The following is a 19582-nucleotide window of genomic DNA, read 5'->3' as shown; positions in this document are numbered from 1 at the left end:
GCAATTCTAATGTGTGTTGGGGCAGAAACATATCTGAAAGGAAGTAGTTTCCCTCGGCAGTAGGATGCTGGGAAGGCCATCCATAAGCAGACAAAGGTGATTTAAATAAGGGATGGATAGTTATTTAGAACAGATTCCAAACAATGGCCAATTTATTAACCTCCATGCAGTTATTAGCCATGTCTTTTCATTCAGGAATACCCCGAGCATATTATAATCTTTGTGGAGCAGGGGAGAGAGCTCTTAAAAATAAATTAGAACACAGAGTCAGCAAGTCAATAAGGCACCAGCAGGCTGCAAAGCAAGATCATTTCTGCCCTGCTCAGCAGGATGGGTAGTAGAAAGAAGCTATTCTTTTCAGTGCCAGAGTTGGCTCAATGGTAGCACTCTTACCTAAGTCAGAAGGTCATGGATTCATGCCCCACTTGAGACATGAGCACTTAATCCAGACTGACATTTCAGTTTAATATCTTTTGGATGAGACATTAAACCAAAGCCTCAGCTGTCCTCTCAGGTGAATGTAAAGGATCCCACGGCACTAAAAAACAAGTTGTTCTTCTGGTGTCATGGACAATTATCAGTCAAGCAACACCACCAAAATGGATTATCTGTGGGATCTTGCTGTGCACAAATTGGCTGCTGCGGTTGCCTACATTACAACAAGGGCTACACTTCAAAAATACTTCATTGTCTGTGGAGTGCTCCGAAACATCCTGAGGTCATGAAATGCATTGTATAAATGCTAAATCTTTTTTTCTTCATATTAAGTAAGGACTGACTGAGGTCGGCTAGTGTAGGTCGGTTCTTTATTTTGTAACAGTTTGTGAATTGAAGTTGGACTTGCACCACCACCACTATCATCGTACTGAGTGCTCTGTGTGTTTTGCCTACTGTGAAGTAAAAAAGGTTAGGAATTGAACCAAACAATGCCTCACCTATTGTTAACACCCTCTGCTTTTCGAGAGATTGTAGGAGTACAAGGGCTGGAAATTTGCTCGTGCCTCTGTTGCGGCGTTAATCCAGGCAGAGCGGTAAATTTTGCGCCAGAAAATGGTTTGCATCTACAGCTGGGCCCTGCGTGTGGAACTGAGTGCTAAGGGAGGCGTTCCACACCTCTTTTAGAGTGCTAGTCCGGCTGAGCAACTGAAAATCCAGAGCTAAACAGCCGGCCTCGGGGCACCCTAAGAGAGGCTTCCCTGGGGAAAAAAATCACCAAAAACATTCCCAATAACTTACTGAAGCCACATCAACATAAATCGAAAACATTAAAAAACAATCACACTTAAGACATTCCTACCCTCACTGCGGCAGGTACAGCTCGGACTGCGGGGTGCTATGGATTGCACGCAAAACAAATTTCGCAGCGGTGTCACAACCAGGGGCATTGCACATTGGCGCGCCTCACCCAGGCGGTACTTCTCTATACCCCCGCAAACCCGGTACCGAATGTCCCGGCAGGGCGCTGGAAGCTGGCCGCCTGCCCGGAAATGATTTCCGCCGCCATTACCGCCCCTCCGGGACGCAAACAGCGACGGCAACGGACCGAAAATCCAGTCCCATGTGTGTAAGACTATGGGCCCAACATGGCCCAAGCCGTTTTTTCGGTGTACAAACCTGAAGCGCGCCGACTTTGCATGCTGGAAAGGGTGCCAGAAAAAAGGGGCCCCATCCTGGCCGCTCTTTGAAGTCCCCGGCGTGGAGACTGAAGGGGGGGGGACCGCAGAGCAACAGGCCAGCGCAGAAAGCACTGCCGGCACCTGTGCACATGCTCAGTGAGGGCTGTGCGCATACTGCTGCCCTCCCAGCGTGTCCTGTGGGCTGTGAGCCGGACCCGATGCTCGCAGCCCCTATCCCAGGCCGAAGGGACGCCCGATCTCGCCGCACCCTATCCCCGGCCGAGTGGACTCCCACACCTGCCGGCCGGCCCGCTGAGTTCCCAGGCAGGTAGGACTTCGCTTTTATTTTTTATTTAGTGGCTGTGCTTGTGTGGCTGTGCTTGAGACTTTTGATTGGGCGAGGGTGGGAGGGAGGACGAGAGTTTTTGGGGGGTGGGAGGAGGAGAGTTTTCGGGGGGGGGAGGAGGAGGAGAGTTTTGGGGGTGGAGAGAAAGAGTGTATTGCGGGGGGGAAAGAATGAGTGTATTGGGGGTAGGAGGAGTGTTTTGGGGGGGATGGGAGAAAGAGTGACTCTCTGGCTACCCCCCCAACCCCCCCACCGTGACATCGCGACCAGCAGCTCGCATTTCTCCGGTAGGACTTACTTCATTTTTATTAGTATTTTAATTGTTTGAGATTTTCCTTACAATGTTTGGTGCTTGGTTGTTGAGGTCTCTCCAGTTCTCTTCCCTCCCCTATCCCTGGCCTAATGTCTGTTGAATGTGCGCTGCTTTTTCTTCACTGCCCGCAAGGTTTTTCAGAGCTGGTCATATATGCTGACCTAAGTTGATTTGGAGTAAGTTTTTTCTGGCCAAAGTGGCATAAATGTCCAAAACTGGCGTAAGTGTCTGGGAATGCCCCCTTTTGGGAAAAAAAAACTGTCCTAAAAAAAATCGTACCTAACTGACTTACTCTGGAGCAAATTTTTGGGGGAAAATGGAATTTTTTAAACTTACGCCAGAAAAAACAACTTACTCCAAAAAAATTGATGCAAGTCATGGCCAGGATTGGACCCATATGGACTAGACTTTCCTATGAGCCCCTCAACGCCTGATTGCCCTCTCAGAAAAACCGCTAACGTTTGGTAAGTTACGCTGGCGACTGCAATCCCACACCAACGGGCCGCAGGAGGGGCCGAGTGTATCGAACCACCGCAGGAACTCACCTCACTGCTGCTCAAGGTAAATAAAGCATCTCCCCCCCACACCCACCCCCCTGCCCCCCCCCCCCCCCCCACACAGCCCTCCTGTTCTTGACACGCCTGCGTCTGCCTGTGACCAGTGCATGTTTATAGAGTGGGAAAGTGAACTCAGTGCTAAAGCCTTCGGTACCAGAGAGCCATCTTCTGGTCCTAACCTCATTGACTGAGACACTCGGGTACCGGGATCGCACCGCGATCGGGCACGTTTTCCCATCGTGTTGCGGCGTTAGAAAGAAACACTTGGATTTATATAGCGCCTTTCACGACCACCGGACGAGTCAAAGTGCTTTACAACAAATGAAGTACTTTTGAAGTGTAGTCACTGTTATAATGTGGGAAACGCTGAGCGGCCCCTGGCCTGCAAGCACCATCGGAGCAGGCCGGGGAGCAGAAGGAGCAACATGGCGGCATTCCACTCCAGGTAGCAGAATGTTCTGGAGCAGGTGAGCAATGGCAGTGAAAAGGGACATCACCAAGACCTAGGTCGGTGATTGGAGCATGGGCAGATACAGTAGGAGCGGCGAGGTCAGGGCGAAGGAGCGGCGAGAGATTGTAGAGGGACGTGATCGGGGCCCAGGAGAGGCATGAGTTTGGGGCCCAGAAGAGGCGAGAGCCCAGGGGCAGCACGGGCCAGCCCACAATGCGATATGTGTGCGCACTAAGTCCATGCAGCAGAGCTGGTCTCCAGTCGTCTTGGTTAATCCTTGCTGCTGGACCAAGACCTAGCTCTGTCAAGCCCATGTGGTGGCTGGTGTGCAACGGCCACCATACGTTAAACAAATCCACGCACAGACATCTTCCACCCTTCAAGATTTAGTTCGGGACCTGAAATTTTAGATCCTTCATTGAAACATCTGTGAACTTTTTGACGTGGAAGCAAGTCATCCTCGATTCGAGGGGCTGCCTATGATGAACGTTGGTGAAAATATACACTTTTATGTTAAAACTAATTAAAACTAATCGCTCGGTGAGAAAATGAGCCTTGCACCTTTATTCTCGGCAGTTAAGGGGAAAACAAGTAAAACGGGCATTTAAAAAAAAATTTAGTCCGAGGCTGCAGTCGGGCCTAGGGAGGGGAGAAATAAAAAAAAAAATGTTCAATAAAAAGCATTCCCAAAACACCTTTATACCTAATTGCTGTTTAAAAATTAAAAAAAAGAAAGAATCTTTAACTTACCTTTCTTTGCAGAGTACTCACCTACCGCCCTGTTTAAGCAGCTTTCAGAGGGCGGTTCCCTTGGCGATCTGGATGGGCTTCCGTTGAGGCCAAACTTACGCCCTGACGATTTTCTTGGCGTTGCATGTCAGCGGTTTGTCCCGGCAGGCATTTTCAAATTTGGGCGATACCACTAAAAAACTAAGGGGGACACTTTCGCCGGGCGGAAGGACAGCTGTACCGCCGAGAAAATCACCGAGAACCCGCCGAAAATGGTCGGAAAGTCTAGCGCCTCGCGATTCACTCCAGAACACCGGAGAGTTTAATTCCTGGGACCTTCTACTGCTAGTAAATTTAGGGCAGTGGGCAGCTTTCATAAGAAGTAGGCACTAAAGTGAACAGTTAACATCACTGACCCCAAGTGGATGCCTGCTGCAGAGCTGAATTCATAAAAATTGCACCCCATTTCTCGGATCACTGTATTGTGAGTCCATGAAAACATTTTTCAGGTCCACAGAGACATTCATGTTTAATGCAGGTTTAGAAGCTCAAAGGTCCTGGAAGCTAATGAGTAAAACATTCCATGACTTGAGGATAGCTATCAATGTAATGTGAAAAATGAAATTATGTAATCTACATTTTTTTAATATGAACTGCAAACACACATTTTAATGTGACAGTGTCACAGTTTTGGGGATTTTATGCTAAATACTCAGGTCCAGTCACTCCCATAGTGTACTTCACATTCTCTACAATCCACAGTGCACCTTTTCTGTCCAATATCTAGTTAAACTATAGTATGACCCAGGGATTGTAACAGAGAATCCTTACTCCACATACTGGCTACTGAAATATAACAAGTTTCACCACATAATTCTCTTCTCTTTGTGGATGCAGTTTGAAAGCATTCTGACAAGGCAAGAAGAGCTTTTGACCATCAAATATTTTTCAAGAAATACATGATAAGCTAAAAGCATACAGCTCCCACAAAGAATAATCAATTTTCTACCGCTCCTTGATTATAAAAAACAATGAAGATGCAACTTATTAACTCTAAACAGTTAAGTCAGTTTGTTGCTGCTGTGAAAACTCAGACCCTATGCCTGAGAGAGGCAAAAAATGAGAGACTGCACTCTTTGATAACTGCCTCTTCCTAAATTGCAGAATCAGTGCTCTAAGTTGTCAAACACAGTTACTATCCTGAGATCAACTCCTACCCTATTATCCCTAGTCTCTAGCTTAAATTCCTCACCTTCCTCAAATGGAACAAGCAACATCCAGACTGTCAGCTGCTACAAGGACTGAGCTTCTCACAATAGCCCAAATGTTTGAGACCATACATAATAATCTTACCTCTGCATAACTAATTAATACTTAAAAATATCATTGAGCCAAACAAACTTTCAAGTTGTATTACTATTGAGAAAAATGCTGAATTAGTATTACAGAAATATTATAAATATGTAAAAATCCATTTCAGGTAACCCAAGTGAACTCCAGTATATCACAGATGGCTTAAGGCATTCAGAACTTAGGCAATGGAATGCATAATCCTCTCCTCGATAATGAAAGTGGAAGGTTTTTAAAATGATACTATATTTGGATTGAGTATGCCATGACATTACATAAAGTGCAGCATTATCAGTCTTGTTAAATTGACCGTAATGTCACAGTAGCAAACTATGGAATTTCTGTCTGTTTTAAAATAGCTGGAAATAAAAATGAAAGCTTTCTTTTCTTATCAAATTTAAAATGGAGGCTGGCAGAGGAAATGCCTAATGGACCCAGACTAGGTTGGAAATGAGTCAGAAGGCAAGGGCTTTGTTTTAGTCATAAATTGAATTATACATGGTCAAGGCATTTAGCAGGGATTTGAAACCGGTACAATGTGGGAGAACGTGCTCATCAGCATTCTATGCATTGGTTTGCACCACTGTGTCTTTAATCATGATGAAACAACTCAGACTTCAGAAGCCTTTGGACTGATATAAGCACTGAAAAATTCTGTCATGTCTTCAGTTCTCACTGGTGATCTGAACCGCATGCATTAGCTCAAAATTCATGTTATCTATATACAACATCGCAACATAAAAATTCTGTCATTTAAAAAACTGTATATGGAATATGATCTGAAGACAGCATGTTAACCCCTTGTGGACTGATTTTATTTTATTGTTTTAAAGTATTGCAATTACGGTATATTGCTGTGTGTTACAAGTTTCAGGTCTGCCTTCGATATTCTCTCAGGTACAGTGATACTAATCATTATGTAAATGTAAATGGTTATATATTGTAATATACAATATTAATGCATTGTCTAATCAGATATTGCCCAATATCTGATTACACAATACATTAACCCTGGGTGTAACTATGTTCTGACCTGTATATTTTAGGGTTGATTTTAAAATTGCTGCCCGAGCATACAACTGGTGTTGTGGATCAGCCTCTTCTTGTAGAAACCACCTGATTTTCATCTCTGTTGATTTCAGTGGAACTGAACATTGGGTGGTTTCTATAATGGGTGGCTGATCCACAATGCCAGTTTTACCCTCGGGCAGCAAGTTGAAAACCTACTCTGTGTCTTTCTCAGGTGTCTTCAGGTGCACTTCTCCAATTTTCTAAATGCAGACTGAAACACTTCAGTGAGGCTAGACTAGATATGAATCATTAAATTGATTTATTTTTCAAACAGTATGCCAATGTAACCAAATCTTACCTTGATTCAACTAACTAACGAACTCTCTTTGAGACAACAAGAAAAATAATAAAGAATACACCACACTGTCGCCATTACTGGGTTTGTTCAACTATTCCTAATCGGGCTTCTGATTATGACCGTCTCTGGGATTGGGATGAGCAAGGTTTCCTTTGCTAGGCTGAGCTTCCTCCCCAGATCTGACTGACTGACTATCTGGTTTTGGACTTTTATCTTTTTGTTTTGAGTCAGTGGAAGGGCTGGCTCCATGATTTCTTTCCCATTGTTACTTCTGGAGTAATAGTTATCACTAATTCTAATAATTTTAGCCTGAGCATGACACGGGCGGGGGGGGGGGGGGGGGGGGGGTGGGGTGGGAGGGGGGTGGGGGGGTGGTGTTAAATTTAATCCCCCAAAACAGATGGATTTGGGTCAGGATAAAATGTTCAAAATTAAAATCCAAATCCAAGCCATCTCCAACCTGCCCACTTCTGGTTTTAACTAAAGCGGGAAAAATGGCAAGCAGAATCCACCCTCAGGAACTGGAGCAGTTGGTAAAATCGTTTAACAAGTGCCTCCATTTTAGCAGGATTTCTATTTTTAACTCCTATCAGTCGGGTTTCCCGAGCCTTGGGAAACAGGCAGGTGAAAAGAGGCATGGAGGGCTGGATCCATAAGGTAAGAGCCTTAACAGCACTGCTAGAGGGCCCGGAGTAGCAGGAGTGTTTCCTGCAGGCTAAACAAGCTACCCTGTAAAGCTCCCTCCACAATCTGATCTCCCTCCTCCCCACCCATGAGCACTGACACCCCCCCTTGTGATCATTGATCCCCCCCACCCCGTGATCTTCCCCCAGTGATCTCACCGCTACCCCCATACGATTGCTGACCACCCCCAGAATCTCCCCACTCCCCACCTGCCGCCGATCTCTCCACTCCGCCCATCTATGCTCCCCACCACTACTAGACCTACCTGCTCTGTGGTTGCGGCCTTGTGCTGCAGGACTCCGCGCCTGACCGGCAGTCAGTCAATCAATCGGGCTGGCATTTCAGACAGGAATGCTGGAGAAACAAATTAAATTTGCTTTGGAGTTAAAACTCCACACTTTCGGTGAAACCCATACTTTACCCCATTACGACCCCCCCACCCCGGAACTTCGAACTCGCACCTCAGTAAATATCGGGGCAAGGGCTTCCAAAACTTGATTGGGATAATTTTGTCTGTAATAACACCAAACAGTAACACCACTGAGCCTGTGTCCTGCACCAGTGGAATGAAAAGAGTGGCAACAAATGTTACGTTATTTCATGATAGTGACAATGCACCTACTTTTATTTTTAAGATGCCGCTCCAGTGCTGTCACCTGAGGGAGTTCAGATCTGGGCTTAGCTCCCCTTGAAAATACAAAAGAATGTCAATGGAAGCAGCTCTCTGGGAGTCATCTCAATCCACAAACATACAGACTAATCTTCCAAGCTACTCACCTCTGAACCTTAACTCACTCAGGGGAGTAACTTGTAGAAGAAGTAGATTCAAAGCTACAGCAAGCAAGGTCTATGGCACAAAAAGTAGGCACAGGAATAAGAAATAGTTTCAGTTAGAGTGGAAGAAATTATTGGATCCTTTTGGTGCTTTTTTTGGGCGGAAGTAAAAACTGACCACATCGACCTCAGGATTAATTGCAGTGGATATTTGCAACTTAGGCTGATAACATGAGAATGTGATTTTTGTGTTATGGAGGCACAGTGCAGAAGCCTCTGGGAATGCAGGACCTTGCTTTGGCTGCAGGCTGATAGCTGTTCTGTTCTACTTCATGTCCTTCTGTCCCTCCATTCTTCTTCTCAGGCAGTCCCTCGAAGTCGAGGATGACAAGTTTCCACATTAAAAATGAGTTCTCAGGGGACTGATGAGTCCAATGCACGACCTACATTCACTGTCACAGGGGGGCAGAGACTGGTTGAAGGAACGGGTGGATGGGGTGCCTGGGTTGCCATGCGCTCCTTCCGCTGTCTATGCTTGGCTTCTGTATGCTCCCGGCGAAGAGACTCGAGGTGTTCAGCACCTTCCTGGATGCTCTTCCTCCACTTTGGGGGGTCTTGGGGGGGATTTCCAGGTGTCGGTGGGGATGTTGCACTTTTTCAAGGAGGCTTTGAGGGTGTCCTTGAAGCATTTTCTCTGCCCCCCCCTAGGGCTCACTTGCCGTGTTGAAGCTCCAAGTACAGCGCTTCTTTTGGGAGTCTCGTATCAGGCATGCAGATGATGTGGCCCATCCAATGGAGCTGATCAAGTGTGGGATTTGCAGGATCTTGTAGAGACAGCGTTGGTGGGACTTCTCCAATGTTTTGAGGTGCCTGCTGTACATAGTCCATGTCTCTGAACCAAATAGGAGGGTGGGTATTGTTGTGTGTGGAGAAAGAGTCAGACTGAATACTGTGAGCTCAACATAAAGTGTGAACTTGGTCTTTTATTGCAGGTCTCCAGAGTGCCTCTCCAACCTGTGAAGCCTCCTTAAATATCTGTGCTCCCAAGGGATTATGGGATCCCTTGGGACTCCGGGGGATGAGCCCTCTGGTGGCTGTACAGTATAAATACAAGTCCACATATGTAACAATATTCCCTCCCCAAAGTCAATAGTGTAACTATTTACAATGTGAGTTGATCTGGGGCCCTTCTTGCCCTGGTTGATCGTCTCGTTGTGAAAGCTGGTGTTGTTGAATCATTTGTTGGGCCCTCGGTGGGCTGCTGTGCAGCTGGCCTTTCTGGGCTGCCTGGTGTGTTGGGCCCTGCAGGGCTGCTGTGGATGATGGGTTCTGCTTCATGGTCAACCGTGGTGCCGGTTGCCACTGGTGTGTATGTTGGGGGATCAAAAAAGGTAGGGTCCAAGGTGGGTTGCTCAATGTAGTCCGTGAATCTGAGTTTGATTTGGTCCAAGTTTTTCCGGTGAATGAGTCCATTTGAAAGTTTGACCCGAAACACCCTGCTCCCCTCTTTGGCCATGACAGTGCCGGGAAGCCACTTGGGACCTTGTCCATAATTTAATACAAATACAGGATCATTGATTTCAATCTCGCATGACACATTTGCGCTATCATGGTAAGCACTTTGTTGAAGCCTCCTGCTCTCTACCTGTTCATGTAGATCAGGGTGAATTAACGAGAGCCTTGTCTTAAGTGCTTTTTTCATGAGCAGTTCAGCAGGTGGGATCCCAGTGAGTGAGTGGGGTTTCATGCGGTAGCTCAGCAGGACTCGGGATAGGCGAGTCTGTAATGAACCTTCAGTTACCCTCTTCTAGCCTTGCTTGATGGTTTGCTCTGCTCTCTGCCTGACCATTGGACGCTGGTTTAAACGGGGCAGATGTGACATGTTGATCCCATTACGGGTCATGAATCCTTTGAACTCAGCACTGGTAAAACATGGCCCGTTGTTGCTCACCAGGACATCGCGTAGGCCGTGTGTGGCAAACATAGCCCGCAGGCTTTCAGTAGTGGCAGCGGACGTGCTAGCCGTCATTATCTCACATTAAATCCACTTGGAGTATGCGTCTACAACCACAAGAAACATTTTACCCAAGAACGGGCCTGCATAGTCGACGTGTACCCTAGACCATGGTTTGGAGGGCCAAGAACATAAACTTAGCGGTGCCTCCCTGGGTACATTGCTTAACTGTGAGCAAGTATTACATCTGTGAATGCAGGACTCTAAGTCTGCATCGATACCGGGCCACCACTTGTGGGATCTGGCTATCGCTTTCATCATTACGATGGCTGGGTGGGTTCTGGGAAGGTCATTGATGAAGGTGTCTCTGCCCTTCTTGGGGACCACTACTCGATTGCCCCACAGAAGGCAGTCTGCCTGTACAGACATTTCAACTTTGCGCCGCTGGAACAGCTTTATCTCTTCCTGCATTTCCACTGGACCAGCTCCCGTGAAGCATACAGCTTTTGACTAGAGATAATAAGGGGTCCTGGCTCGTCCAGGTTTTGATCTGCCGGGCAGTGATGGGTGATTGCTCACTCTCGAATGCTTCCATAACCATGGCTAGATCTGCGGGCTGCGCCATTTCCACTCTCGTGGTGGGCAATGGCAGCCTACTGAGAGCATCGGCGCAGTTTTCTGTGCCTGGCCTGTGGCGGATGGCATAGTTGTATGCGGACAACGTGAGCGCCCATCTCTGGATGCAGGCCGATGCATTGGTATTTATCCCTTTACTCTCAGAGAACAGGAATATAAGTGGCTTATGGTCAGTTTCCAATTCGAATTTTAGCCCAAACAGGTATTGATGCATTTTCTTTACCCCATAGACACATGCTAACGCTTCTTTCTCAATTAGGCTGTAGGCTCTCTCAGCCTTAGACAGACTCCTGGATGCATAAGCAACAAGTTGCAGTTTCCCGAAATCATTAGCTTGTTGCAATACACACCCGACGCCATATGACAACGCATCACATGCTAGTACCAAATGCTTACAACACAAGCAATTTGTTTGAGCATAACAATTTTCTCGCTTTTACAACGGCATTTTCTTGGCTTTGCTCCAAATTGATTCATCCCCTTTTCATAGTAAGACATGCAGTGGTTCTAACAGTGTTCTGAGGCCCGGTAAGAAGTTACCAAAGTAGTTCAGGAGTCACAGAAATGACCGCAGCTCCATCGTGTTCTGTTGTCTCAGTTGATGGGCCTGATGCTGTCCATCGCAATCCTCCTTCCAAGGAACTCCACTTCAGGCACCAAGAAAACGCACTTCGAGTGTTTTAACCTGAGCCCCACGCGGTTGTGTCGACTAAGAACCTCCTCCAGGTGCTGCAGATGCTCGACTGTGTTTCGACCTGTGACCAAAATGTCATCCTGGAAGACCATGGTGTGCGGGAACGACATCAGTAAGCTTTCCATGTTTCTCTGCAATATTGCCGCCACCGATCGGATTCCAAATGGGCATCTGTTATAAACAAAAAGACTTTTGTGTGTGTTGATATAGGTGAGGGCCTTCGATGATTCCTTCAGTTCCTGCATCATCTAGGCTGAAGTCAGATCCAGCTTCGTGAAGGTCTTTCCTCTTGGCAGCGTTGCAAAGAGGTCGTCGGCCTTCGGTAGTGGGTATTGGTCCTGCAGGGAGAAACGATTGATAGTTACTTTGTAATCGCTACAGATTCTGATGGTGCCATGTCCCTTGAAGACTGGAATGATAGGACTGGCCCACTCGTTGAACTTGATCGGGGAAATTATGCCCTCTCTTTGCAGCCGGTCTAGCTCGATCTCTACCCTTTCCCTCATCATGTACGGTACTGCTCTCACCTTGTGATGGATGGGTCACACCCCCGGAATTAGGTGGATCTGCACTTTTGCTCCTTGGAATTTCCCAATGCCTGGCTCGAACAGTGAAGGAAATTTGTTTAAGACCTGGGCACACGAAGTGTCATCACCGGGCGATAGCGCTCGGACATCGTCCCAGTTCCAATGTATCTTTCCCAGCAAGCTCCTACCGAGCAGCGTGGGACCATCACCCGGTACTACCCAGAGTGGTAGCTTGTGCACCGCTCCATCGTAGGAGACCTTTACTGTAGCACTGCCAATTACAGGAATCAGTTCTTTCGTGTAAGTCCTTAGTTTCATGCGAACTGGAGTTAAGACTTGCCTTGAGGCCTTGTTGCACCACAACCTTTCGAAAGTCTTTTTGCCCATGATGGACTGGCTCGCGCCTGTGTCTAGCTCCATTGACACCGGGAGTCCATTTAGTTCAACATTCATCTTTATCGGGGCACAATTCATGGTGAATATGTGCACCCCATGTAACTCTGCCTCCTCGATCTGAGGCTCTGGTTCGTCGTGATCCTCCATGGATCTGTCCTCCTCTGCAACATGGTGGTTTGCAGGTTTAACAGGCTTTGCAGCTCGCCTGCGCACTCGTTGGAGGAGTCCCATTGTTCCACAGCCCTTGCAAACGTACCTTTGAATCGGCATGAATGGAAATGATGATCACCCCCACAGCACCAACAAGGTGTTAATGGCCTTGCATTCATCACCCTTGATGGTGGACTCAGACATCTGTGGACGTTTTGCTGCATGTATGTGTGACCTGCCCTGTACATTACGATTCGAAAACAACATCACTTTGTTTACAGTACGAGTAGCAGCACTTGTGTGCTGAGAGATTTGCTTCGTATTGTCACTGGTGGCAATGAAAGCTTGGGCTATGGCCTTACTCAAGGTTGGGGTCTCTACAGTCAAAAGTTTGCGAAGTATGGTTTCGTGGCCAATGCCAATTATGAAAAAGTCTCTGAGCATGTGCTCCAAATGTCCTTCAAATTCGCAATGTCCTGCAAGGCGTCTTAGCTCGGCGACATAACTAGTCACTTCCTGGCCTTCAGACCTTTTGTAGGTGGAGAACCGGTACCTCGCCATCAGAATGCTTTCTTTCGGGTTCAAATGCTCTCGGACCAGTGTGCACAAATCGTCATGGGTTTCGCTGGAGTGAGCAGATTCTTCATGAGGCCATACGTTGGTGCCCCACAGACGGAGAGGAGGATCGCCCTTCGTTTGGCAGCGCTCTCTTCCCCATCTAGCTCGTTGGCCACGAAGTATTGGTCGAGTCGCTCCACAGATGTTTCCCAATCATCTCCCTCCGAGAATTTCTCAAGGATGCCCACTGTTCTCTGCATCTTTGGGTTCACTATCTGTATCTTGTCGCCAGTTGTTTGTGTGTGGAGAAAGAGTCAGACTGAACATTGTGAGCTTAGTCTTTTATTGCAAGTCTCCAGAGTGCCTCTCCAACCTGTGAAGCCTCCTTAAATACCTGTGCTCCCAAGGGACTCCAGGGGATGAGCCCTCAGTGGCTGTACAGAGTAAATACAAGTACACATATAAAACAGATATCACTACTGCTCTGTAGACCAAGAGCTTGATGCTGGGCTTGAGGTCCTGGTCTTCAAACACTCTCTTTCTCAGGCGACTGAAGGCTGCACTGGCACACTGAAGGCAGATTTGGACCGCGTCGTCGATGTCTGCCCTTGTTGACAGTAGTCTCCTGAGGTAGGAAAAATTGTCCATGTTGTCCAAGGCCTCGTCGTGAATTCTGATAATCAGGGGCAGTGCTGTGTGGCAGGAGCAGGTTGGTAGAGGACCATTGTCTTATGGATGTTTAGTGTAAGACCCATGCTCTTGTATGCTTCGGTGAAGGTGTTGATGATGGCTTAGAGTTTTGCCTCCTAGCATCGTCTGCATACTGTAATTCAATGACGGAGGATGGGACAACCTTGGATCTGGCTTGGAGGCGGTGGCGGTTGAACAGATTCCTGTTTGTTCTGCAGATTAGCTCTACTCCAGCAGGGAGCTTCCTGAGGGTGAAATGGAACATTGCAGCAAGGAAGATCAAGAAGAGTGTTGGTTCGATGACACAGCCTTGCTTAACCACAGTCCGAATGTGAATTGGGTCTGTGGTGGATCCGTTGGTCAGGATCACGGCTTGCATGTAATCATGAAGCAGGCAAAGGATGGTGACAAGCTTTTGAGGGCAGCCGAATTTGAAGAGGACGCTCCGTAATCCCTCACGGTTGACAGTGTCGAAGGCCTTTGTGAGGTCAAAGAAGGCCATGTACAGGGGTTGGTGCTGGTCCCTGCATTTCTCTTGGATTTGCAACGCAGTGATCATGTCCATTGTGCCCCTTAGTGGTCGGAATCTGCATTGCGACTCTGGGAGGAGTTCTTCAGCCACAGGGAGAAGGTGATTGAGGAGGACTCTTGCAATGACTTTCCCTGTGGCAGACAACAGGGAAATTCCTCTGTAATTATCGTAATCGGTCTTGTCACCTTTCTTGAAGATGGTCACGATTACAGCATCTCTGAAATCCCCTGGCATGCTCTCCTCCTTCCAGATAAGAGAAATGAGATCATGTATTCACGCCAATAATGCTTCTCTACCATGTTTTAGTGCTTCGGCGGGGATTCCATCTGCTCCTGAAGATTGTTGTTCTTCAGTTGTCAGATGGCCTTTTCTACCTCATGACAGGCTGGGATTCTGCTGGGATCATGGCGGTTAGCATGCTGTGGGATGGAGTTGAGGACACTCACATCGAAGACAGAGTCTCGGTTAAGGAAATCTTCAAAATGCTCCTTCCTGCGGGCACTGACTGCCTCTCTGTCTTTGATGAGTACCTCTCTGTTATTGGCCAGCAGTGGGGTAGGGCCTTGGGTGCTTGGGCCATAGGTGGCCTTGACTGTGCTAAGGAATCCTCGCAAGTCATGGCTGTCGGCTAGTTGTTGGATCTCCTGCGCTTTCTCCAACCACGATCTGTTCTTTAAGTCTTTGGTTTTTGTTGGACTTCGGCCTTCAGACGTATGTAGAGCTGCTTTCTTGCTCTCGAGTTGTGTTGCTGTTTCCAGTTCAAGAATGACTTGTGCTTACGGCTTATTAGCTCCTGGATTTTCTGGTCATTCTCGTCGAACCATTTTTGATGTATCCTTGTTGAGTGACCGAGCGTTTCTTCACGTGCTAATTATGGAGGCCTTGAGGGCAGACCAAGTGCTGTGGACACTCTGCATCTCTGGATCACTGGCAGTCGTCAGTTTGGCAGTGAGGCGCTGGCTGAATAGGGCTTTCTTAGCAGAGTCTTTGAGTGCTCCAGCGTTGATTTTCCTGTGGCAGTGTTTCTGTTGCCGTCGCTGTTTGGGGCTACATTGATGGTGATGACAGAGCGGATTAGGCAGTGGTCAACCCAGCAGTCATCAGCTCCTATCATGGCGCGGGTGATGCGCACATCCTTGCGTCCCTCGCTAGGACGATGACATAGTCTAGCAGATGTCAGTGCTTGAAGCGAGTGTGTTGTCATGAAGTCTTATATTTGTCTTTCTGACGGAACAAGGTGTTGGTTATGTCAAGGTCATGTTCTAAACATTTCGTCAGGAGGAGGGTGCCATTGGAGTTGGTTTTCCCTAACCCCTCTCTGCCGATCACACCTTCCCAGAGTTCTGTGTCCTTTCCAACTCTGGCGTTGAAGTCACCAAGGAGGATCAGCTTGTCGCCCGTTGGGACTCGGGGCAGGGATTGTTCAAGGCTGGAGTAGAATTCCTCTTTGGTCTCATCTGTAGTTTCCAGTGTTGGGGCGTACACACCGCACTAGGATGAGCCAAAGAATCATGAGGCGTTCGTTTATCCCGCAAGGGGAGTCTCTGAGATGCCCAACTAGCTAATTTTTTAATGGTGAAGCCCACCGCATGGAGGCGGCGTTCTGCTTCTGGTTTCCCTTTCCAGACCAAAGGAGTAACCACCACCTTGTTCCTTGAGCTGGCCTTCCTCTGACTGCCGGGTCTCGCTTAGGGCGGTGATGTTTACATCGAAATGTCTGAGTTCCCGGGCAACGATAGCGGTGTAACATTCCGGTCTGTCACTGTTGGGGTTGTCCATGAGGGTACTGACGTTCCAGATCCCGAACTTCATCTTAAAGTGTGGAAGATGCCTGTGCGTGAATTCTTTTAACGTGGTGTGGCTATTGCACACCAGCGACCATACGGGCTTGGCAGAGCAAGGTCTTGGTCCAGTGGCAAGAGGATCCAACTGTATGGGCTTATCACATATGAACACACATACTCCTACTGTCCTCCTTTCTCCTTCCTGCAGGAACTCTCTCCCTGGGATTCATAGGATGCAGTGGCGGCCTCACGACCTCGCTGTTGGCCCATGCTGTTTCTTCCCTGCGAGGCCAGAGGTGGGAAGCGGTGCCGGTTCATGCTACGCCACTCCTGGGCCTTGACCTTGCCACTCCTGATCTCCGATTTCGCTGGCCCTGACCTCTGTTCCTCGCCGCTTCCCACCTCCGGTCTCGCCGGTCCCGACCTCCTCTCCCCCCACTCCTCACCAACCACTGTTCCTCACTGACCTCTGCTCCTCCCTCTCCTCGCTGACCTGCGGGCCTCTCTCTCCTCGCCGGCCTCCGGGCCTCCCGCTCCTCGCCGACCTCTCCTGGGTCCCGACCCCACCGCTGGGCTCGACCTCGCTCCAATCAACTCCCTTGGTTCCTGTGACGGCGGTTTTGTCACCCTCTTTGATTCCGTCGCCTTCTCAGAGTGGCTTGCGCTGCTCCCTACGGTGGCTGGCTTTTGCTGCTGGTGTTTCCCACCAGGTCGGGTCTGCTGGCACTGCCATATGGGAGAATGAAGGATCTTCTCCTTGTTACACAGAATTTACAGCACAGAAACAGGCCATTTGACCCAAATTATCTATGCTGGAGTTTACACTCCACACAAGTCTCCTCACACCCATGGATCATATATAATGATCCTACCTCTGCATAACTAGTTAATACTTCAAAATATATGTGAGCTAAATAATCTTTCAGGGTGTATTATAATTGAGAGAAATGCTGAAATAGCAATACAGAAATATTAGAAGTAAATAAAAATCAATTTCATGCAACCCAATTTATCACAGACATGATCATTCACTTCAGTTCAGGAAGTACCAATTCTTTCTGTACAGCAATGTTATGCAGAATGCAGCAAGCAGCAATGGGCAGAATCTTTACCTTTCCGAGAGGTTGGGTATAGCGGGGGCCGTGTAGCGGGTCGCTATCCCGGGCGTTCTTTCGCGCACTCTGCAGTGTGTTTTTAACTAAACTACTACAATTGAATTAGTCATGCGGCTTTCCCAGCCAATTAACTGGAGCGGGTCTGATGACTTCACAGATGACTCCAATTCATCTCATCTATTTAAAGGAGCATTGCACAAATGACAGTTGAAGGTTGGTGGAGGTGCTGGGCAGCTTGGTGGGGGAGACAGTGGTTGGATTCTAAAGTTTTAAAGGTTTGTAAAGAAAAATGCAGGCGCAGCTGCAAAAGGCTGAGCCAAAGTTCAGTGATGCCTCCCTGGAAATCCTGCTGCAAGGAGCGAGAGCCTGCCGGGAGAGGCCTGTTGCAGAGGCATGGCTGGAGATTGCCAATGAAGTGAGAAGCAGGAGTGTTGTCACCAGGTCCTGGATACAGTGCAGGAAGAGATTTAATGAAGTCAGGAAAGGCGAGTACAATGCCACATTCAACTACATCCTGATGTGCGTGTCACCTCAACTCCATCATCATGGACCTCGGATCCCGATGGCCGAGTCTGCCCCCGCACAGGTGCAGGAGGAGCAGACTTCGGTGGGGAGCTCACGGGCTCCAAAACCCAGAAGACGTCCGCCAAAAGTCTCTAAGCAGTTGCAGCAGGGAAGTGAGCAGCCTGCCTCTACCTCTGCTGAAGTCATAGGGGTTGCACCTCGTAGAAACACTCGGAAATGAAAAATGTCACAATTGTAGATGCACATGGGAATGCCCATGGGCGTGTTTCAAAATGTTAGAGAGTTAAGTTTCAGTTGTATTTATGAGCCACATAATTCATTTATTTTCACCACTTTTCCATCTTGTCCATTTTTGCCGACTACCTGGGAAGTGGCCTTATCAGCTGGAGTGAATTTTAAGATATTGGCCCAGGAATTGCGGTCGGAGACTGCCCGCGGGCAGATGCCTCCGACTGTAAACATTTCTACGAAAGTACCTGGTGGTCCCGGAGGTTCGAACACTCGTGGTCCTGGCCCTCTACATGAAGGCCTTCGTAGGGACACATTTATCCCAGAAGCATTTGGGTTTTGTACACATCAATGGGATCATGTGGGCCGGCCCAACCTATTAGAGTAGGGGGATCCCCATTCATACTTATGTGAGTTCTGTATTGGAGCTCACATGAATGGGGATATCTCAAAGACACAGAAACACTGAAAATAACTTTTTTTAAAAAGCACATATTTCCAATTAATAAAAATGGAATGTAATTAATTATTTAAAACAAAATGTAATTTTTGAAAAATGAATCTACATATTTTACAGGGTCGAAAAATAAACTTACTTTATTTAACAGGATTTAAAATGTTTAAATTATTAAAAAAATATATTTTTCTGCACTTTAAAAGTCTTACACTGATAAAAGCAAGCCTTATGTCTACCTTTATCAGTCGTAAGAATTTGAAAGACATTTGCTGGGCAGGAGTCGGGCAAATAGCCCAACTCTCTGCCCGTGGAGGCCCTTTTGTTTTGGATCGCAAGTGGCTGGTTTAGGCACATGCACTTCGCATACCTAAACCCGGAACTTGTGGGGACCCCACAGGCCCATTACTTAACCTCGAGCAACGGGACTGTGTATGATAGGAATGGTTTGGTCATTTTAGGACTACTTTGTGTTTTTTGCGGGGTGGCGGGGAGGGCAATTATTTTACCATCTGAGTGCCATATGGGTGCACTGGTGCAACTTAACTAAATCATGCCATTCTGTGTCCATCCCGAGCCTCCCACGCAGCAATATATGCCACTGCTAGTGCCATCTGCACCTCAGGTTCCTCCCCCTTGTGTTCCACCTGCTCCTCCTTCTCATCCTCCTCCGAGGAGGCTCTGCACTCTGCTCCTTACTCCTCCTGCAGCTCCAATCCTCACTGCTGCGCTGTGTTGTGCAGTGTGCAGCATACGACAATCATTCTGGAGAGCCTGGCTGGTGCGTAGTGAAGGGCTCCTCCAGATCTGTCCAGGCATCTGAAGCACATCTTCAGCTAATTGATTGTTCTATTGCACATCTTTTCATGATGTGGCTTTGATTGTAGCACTCTTTGGGCCTCATTGCTTGGCCTCCTCAAGGGTGTCACCAGCCATGTATTCAGTGGATAGCCCTTGTCTCCAAGCAGCCAGTTGATAAGTCTGGTCAGAGATGCGAAGAGCTGAGGGAGGGTGGACTGAGCAGGACAAAAGAGTCTTGACAGCTCCCTGGAAATTTGGCACACACATGCATTGTCATATTTTTGTGGTTGCAGACAAGCTGCACATTGAGGAAGTCGAAGCCCTTGTGGTTCACAAACACTCCTGGGTG

This window comes from Pristiophorus japonicus, chromosome 4, assembly GCF_044704955.1.
Source record: "Pristiophorus japonicus isolate sPriJap1 chromosome 4, sPriJap1.hap1, whole genome shotgun sequence".
In the NCBI taxonomy this organism is placed as follows: Eukaryota; Metazoa; Chordata; class Chondrichthyes; family Pristiophoridae; genus Pristiophorus; species Pristiophorus japonicus.
Note: the sequence above shows the minus strand (reverse complement) of the source record.